Genomic DNA, 7,123 nt, shown 5'->3' on the forward strand with positions numbered 1-7,123 from the left:
GTATAAAAGTATACTTAAGTATACTAACACCAGACATACTCAGTTTGTATTATTTGAAAATGAATTTTAGAAATGTTACGCTTTTTTTTCTGAGTATTAAAAAATACTGGTTTTTTATAATAAAGCTAAATTCTATGCATACCGGGGCCTATAGGCAATGCAGGGCCCGATCCAGGAGGGGGGCGAGCGGGGAAACCAGGAGCAACCATAATTTGGGGTGGCAAATCCTTAAAATATGATATACAGTAACCTCGATAATCGGGACTCAATAAGACCAGGGCTATTCTGAAAACTGGGATAGTTTGGACAAATTCATTATAATCTGTGCATATACTCTGTCTTTATTGATAGATTTTTATTACAAGGGGCGACAATTATTGAAACTGCCGCCGAGTGCAAAATTTCTGAATCCGCCTCTGATAGGAAGTACTCATTTGAAAAGGAACTGCGAAATGTTATTGTATAGGATATCTTTTTTAAGTTGACATTTGCTGAAAATCGAAACATAACTTTTATCGATAAAAATGCTTCAAAAAAAAACAAAAATGTTGGATGTATAAGCGTACATTTTACGCAGACATTAAACGAGACGAAGGTTTTCAAGCTCACTCTACTCCATAACTGGTGATCGATAGATGAACACCTTAAATTAGAAAGTTGTTCTTGATTAAAAAGTATCAAAAATGGACAGAAAACTTTTACCCAAAATTGTATTTTCGTATCGAAATTGTTATTTCGTATTATTGTTTTTGCGAAATCTAAGAACTTTTCGAAAAAAAATGCCCAATAAATCCAATAGAAGTGGTTCGTTTTTCTGTAATAACCGTTTTAGTTCAAAATTGAATGAACACACGCACAAAAAGCTATATCAAATACTATCTAAACTATTCGGTTTACAAAAAAAAGTTTCAAGCAAAACAAATTAACGTATTTATAAAGAACAACTTTCTAAAGTGTTCATCTGTTTGCTAGTTATGAATCAGAGTTAGATTTTAATTGCACCTGAAAACTTCGAATTCGATATCGGTATAAGTTGTGTCTCTTTGAAACTAATATTTTTCGTTTGATGCATTTTCCTCGATTAAATTTATTTATCGTGGAAAATTCCAAAAGATATTCCAAAATTTTAAGTTTTACTTCCTTCGATAATCCCAAGACTGACTCATCTTTAGTCTTTTTAAACCAACTTGAGGTCCATCGCCTTGTGTAAGGCCTTTCCCATAAAAATTTGTCTTTCCTCCCTTTTTTTTTTATTCCTTAATCAACTTCGGGCTCTTCTCATGAAAATAAATCAACTGGACAATTTGTTTTCCTTCTTTTTTTTTCTTCGAAAATCAACTTGCCACCGCCTTTTGGCGCCTTTCTCCTACAAATTTGTTATTATTCTTTTGGCCTTTGCCGGAGCCCCTAGCCAATCTAGAGCCCTTAGGCAATTGTCTATTCCGCCTAAGATTCTGTTAAAAATTTTGAAACATTATTTAAGAATTTTGGTAACTTACAAATTTTATTGAAACTCCTGTTTTAATGAATTTTGAGTTGGCAATCCCAGTTCGATGTGTGTCGTCAAATTGTCGAATTGGCGTCAACTTGACGCCAAAGTATGCATTACAGATTTCTTCGGTGTTAGAGATGCTCAGAAACAGAGATTTCACTATTATTCAAAATTCACTTAATCAGGTTTGACTGTATTTGATTCAATAAATATTTATAAACAAGAAGTCAAAATGATTCATTTTATAAAAATGATGAGTATTTGAAAAACTTGAATTGCATCTAATATAAATCAGGTACAAAGGATTCGTAAATTTATTAGGGAAGATAAGGCTGTTCTTTACACATTTTTGATTGGCGTGAAACTTTATAATTTTTAAAAAATCCTCTTAAATATTGGTGGAAAAAAAAATTTATAAAGAAAAGCGGTTTTCCAAATAAGAATGGTTAAAGTTACATTTAAATTTCATGCACTACGATTATAGCCATTACTCTATCGATTTGAAATTTGGACATAGTATAAGTATTCATATTCTACCTGCCCTAGGTATTTTTTTTTCCAATTTTTAGGAATAAGAAAAAGTACCTAGATGTGAACAATGAAAATTGGGAAAATTAACAGGATTTTCGAAAAACAAAAGTACCCAGGGCAGGTAGAATATGAATACTTATACTATGTCCAAATTTCAAATCGATATAGAGTAAAGAGTATAATCGAAGTGCTTGATTTTTTTTATAAGGAACATTATTTTACATTTAAGGTTTTGTTTTAATCCCTAACGGTTTACAAGATGGGTCCTACGGACGCAAGACCATGCCCTATGTTATTCATTTACGAATTGAACCTTACTTTTTATGTCTTGAGCATGCTATCAAAATTTTAGCTTGGTATATCTTTTTCATGTTTGAAAATATTCGAGACTAACGTCAAAAGTGTTCTTCTGTATGGATGTCAAACCTGGAAAGTCTCGCAAAGCATCACCAGACAACTGCAAGTCTTTATCAACATTTGTATCAGACACATCCTCAACATTTATTGGCCCAACACGATTTCCAATAAAAACCTGCTGGACACCTGTCACCAAACTCCAGTACCACACACCATCAAGCAACGCAAATATGGTTGGATTGGTCACACACTCAGGCGAAACAACAGCATTGCCAAAGAAGCACTTGAGTGGAACCCCCAAGGAAAAAGAAGGGTGGGCCGACCTCGTCATACCTGGCGAAGAACCCTGGAGCAAGAAATTACTGAAGAAGGCAAATCCTGGGGAGAAGTCAAGTCCATGGCACAGAATCGAGTTCGTTGGCGAGCATTTGTTGAGGCCCTACGTCCCCCTCGGGATCATAGGACATAAATATAAAAATATATATCTTCTTTTTTTTTTAGTTATTGTGATCACAGACAAGCAGACAACCGGAAATGGACTAATAACCAAAATTTTGATCATAGCATCAATATTTTTAATATATTTATCATCATCAATATTTATACCGTGATATATTTCATATATACATGGTATAATTACAAGACATATATATAAGTAATAATAAACAGAATGATTTTCATATCTCAAATTACTACCTCATTTTTTCTTGTATAGAAACGCCACTGATTCTTACAATTAAATCAAATGATTAGATTATGATTAGAACTACTTAAAATGAGATCAAATATTATCTAATATAAGTTACGAACATCAACATTTTACGTTCGAATCATCAGAATCGTCATCAGGTCACAGTCGTCTGTTATATAACAATTGCTATCAAATATATCAGTGATTATCGATCAATAAACATATAATTAGATTTAGCAGACATCAATACAATTAATTTTCATTATAATTTTATTGTTTTATTGTGAGTATAAACAGGAACAAATGATTAGCAGATGTAATCAGTCAATGATATTATAGTACAGTTAAAGATGTTACAAATTAAAAAAAAAAAATGAAAGAAACCGCTCACATTTTGTTAAAACTAAATGCCGTGAGTTTCTTAGGTGTCAAATATTATTAGTTAGGCATGAGTTAGTGGCGCAAATGTTTCTATTTGTTAATAAACAATAAATTGTTAATACAATAGAACGGTTAAAGTTGATTTAAAAAATTAGTAAATAGGCAACTTGAATTACGTATACGTTATACATGTATAATAGTTTTCGATTATTTGAAAAACGCTTAACATTTACTTCATACAAGTTGCCTATTTACTAATTTTATAAGTGAGCTTTAAGATTGATCGTTTCATTAACTCATGCATTACTAATAATATTTGACCCTAAGAAACACATTCCATGAGGTTTTAGCAAAATGCGAGCGATTTCTTTCATTTTCCTTTATTAGCCGATTGTTGTAACATCTTTGACTGTACTATTAGATTAGTTTATTGATATGATACTTAAGTTAGATGTTGTTCGATGTTCGATCAATAATTGATGTAGGTCTTGATAATAGTCAATAAATCAATATAAATGAGTGTAGGTATGGAGGTATGTTTTCAAATAGTGGTTGCTGATGATTGATTGCACATCTGAATAGATCTAAACATAAGTATGTCTAACCTAGTATTAGTGATTAGTAGTAGAGCACATACAAGCGCATTCGTCGGGAAAAAAATTCCAATTTGTTTTCTTTTCATATTTCCACCTGAAAGACGTTCCTTAATAAAGATCAAAATTTTGCTAGTCTAAAAAATGGTCAGTTTTTAAAAAATTTTAACCGAAACCAAAAACCAATGTATTGTGTGCGAGGTCCTTTGAAGTTGACTGACCGTCTCTCTAACTCGAGATAAATTTAATTATAGTTCGGATAATTAGCATGGAGAGATATTCTTAATTTAAAAATAAAACCAAAATTATTGACCGTTTCATTATTGAACTATAATAGCGCAAACTCAATTAATTTTATCGTTGAACAGAAACGACTAAAGTCAGAGTATTGGTGGTTGAAGAGAGATATCTATATTAACAAAATTATAAACAATACTTAACAAAATTCTCCAGTCGACTATTTGAAGCTTTCTTTTCTCTAAAGCCTTGATTTTTAATTATTAAAAAGATGTAATTGTATATGAGATAGAAATGATACAACTTCAATTCATTCTTGTATATATTTTGCATATCTTTAATAATTTGCATATCACTACATATTATAAAACAAAGTCGCTTTTTCTGTCCCTATGTCCCTATGTCCCTTTGTACGCTTAAATCTTTGAAACTACGCAACGGATTTTGATACGGTTTTTTTTTAATAGATAGAGTGATTCAAGAGGAAGGTTTTTATGTATAATACATCCATATTATAGTAGAGTAAGGGGTTGAAATAAAGGTTGAAAGGGATATCCTTTGTATGCTTAAATCTTTGAAAATACGCAACGGATTTTGATGCGGTTTTTTTTAATAGATAGAGTGATTCAAGAGGAAGGTTTTTATGTATAATACATCCATATTATAGTAGAGTAAGGGGTTGAAATAGGGGTTGAAAGGGATATGCTTCAAAAACTAAAAAAGTTGTGCATCGATTAAGCTCAAATATTGACACGATATACAACCAGCTTCAAAGATCTATTGTTTTTATCTACTTTTAACCTTCGGAGGGTAGAAAGGTGTAGCGAGAAAGTGGGAAGGAATTATCGAATATTTACAAATATACCTAAGTGGGGTATAAAATAAAAGAGCATGACGTGTACATTACAAAACTGTTATCTCACGCAAGGAAATGTGGAGGGAGGGGTGCAAGTGGGGATGTTGCCCAGCAAAGCGGGTAGTTCACAGCTAGTCTTTAATATAAAATTTACATATCTTGAATATAAAATTATTATAAAATTATTTGCATATCTTTAATATAAAACTTCATTCTATAGGTTTCTTGTAATGGGAAATATTAAAATAGCTTTTTAGCAATGAAAAAGTGAGCCTTTAAAATGAAATAATTTGTTATTTCTCTCCCAGATATTGTTAAGAAAATTTCAAAGATTTTTTTAAGAATTTAGGTAAGCGGAAGAATTTAATTTTTTAGCAATGTTTTTCAGCTTTCAAAGTAACCTTTTTCAAGTTTTTCCAAATATTAAATTTTTAATATCTCGGAAACGGTGAACTATATAAAAAAAGTCATGAGACTTTTTTGGAGTAAAATAATCCAAAAAGTCAAAAATAGCATTACTTTGTTTAAAAAATTGACATTTTACAGCGATCAAAAAGAAAAGTTTTTTTTTTAATTGGATTTTTCTCTGGTAAACACTTGATCCTGAAAATATGAATATGAAAAGAAATCGTATCTGAAATTTTTTCCCAGCGGGTGCACCCGTATATGCTCCTCTATAGTGACTAGTCTAACTAACTAGTCACTATAGACTAACTAATAAATACAAAATACAACTGTAAATTTGTTCAGAGATGTTATGAATAATTGATTGTGACGAAGTAAAGACGATTCTTTAGGTTACTTATATTTGAAATACTGTAAGTCAACTGCTTCCAAAGTGGGAGTCGTATAAAATTTACTTATGGTTCGCGATTAATAGAAAATTTGTGATTTTATTCATAAAAATTGAGAAAATATTTCAAAAAAAATGTTTGGCCTATTTTTGAATTAAATAGACTAATTAAGACCGCAAAAAACACAAAAATTCAGTTCATTTTAAAATTGGATGAGTAATTTCCATGATATCGTCTGAAATCAGATCCTGATATAGATTTTCATTTTGTATTTCAGGCGATATCTGAAAAACTATTCGCCTAATGACTAAATGAACCCAATTTTTGAACTTTGTGAGTCAAAATTTATATCATAAAGAAAGTTTTATAAGATTCCGAAACAAAAAAATGTTTGATTTTCGCTATCTTCTGAAATCGTATCCAGATATGGATTTTTGAATCGTATTTCAGGTGATATCTCAGAAACTATTCGTCTAATCGTTCAATAAACATTTTATTTTAATTTATTGGGTCAAATATACCTTATAAACTTAATTTTATGGGATTCCTAAACAAACAAAAATTTTTTATTTTCTCGATTTTTTCAAAGGGGTACCCCTAAAAAAATTGCAAAAAAATCGGAAAAAAGTTGTTGTTTCTGATTTCGTTAAATCTCATTTTATAAAGTAATTTTGACCCGAAAAGCACAAAAATCGTATTTATTTGACGATTGGATTAGTAGTTTCAAAGATATCGACCAAAATCGCTTTGAAATGGGCGATACCACCAAAAATACTCGCACTATCGCTAAATGAACAGGATTTTTGAATTTTTTGGGTTAAACTTACTTTTTATACTGAGTTTCATCGAAATCGGAAATAAAATTTTTTTTTCGATTTTTGGCAATTTTTTTAAGGGGTACCCCTTTGAAAAAATCGAGAAAATCGAACATTTTTTTTTGTTTCGGAATTCCATAAAATTAAGTTTATAAGGTATATTTGACCCAAAAAATTCAAAAATAATGTTTATTAAACGATTAGACGAATAGTTTCTGAGATATCACTTGAAATAAGATACAAAAATCTATGTCTGGATCCGATTTTAGACGATAATTACACATCCAATCGTAAAATAATAGCTTGGATATATGTGTTTTTTTGGTCTTATTAACTAGGAATCAACCGAAAAAAATTCTAGCCAAAGTTACATAAT

This window comes from Chrysoperla carnea, chromosome X (genome assembly GCF_905475395.1).
Source record: "Chrysoperla carnea chromosome X, inChrCarn1.1, whole genome shotgun sequence".
Classification (NCBI taxonomy): domain Eukaryota; kingdom Metazoa; phylum Arthropoda; class Insecta; order Neuroptera; family Chrysopidae; genus Chrysoperla; species Chrysoperla carnea.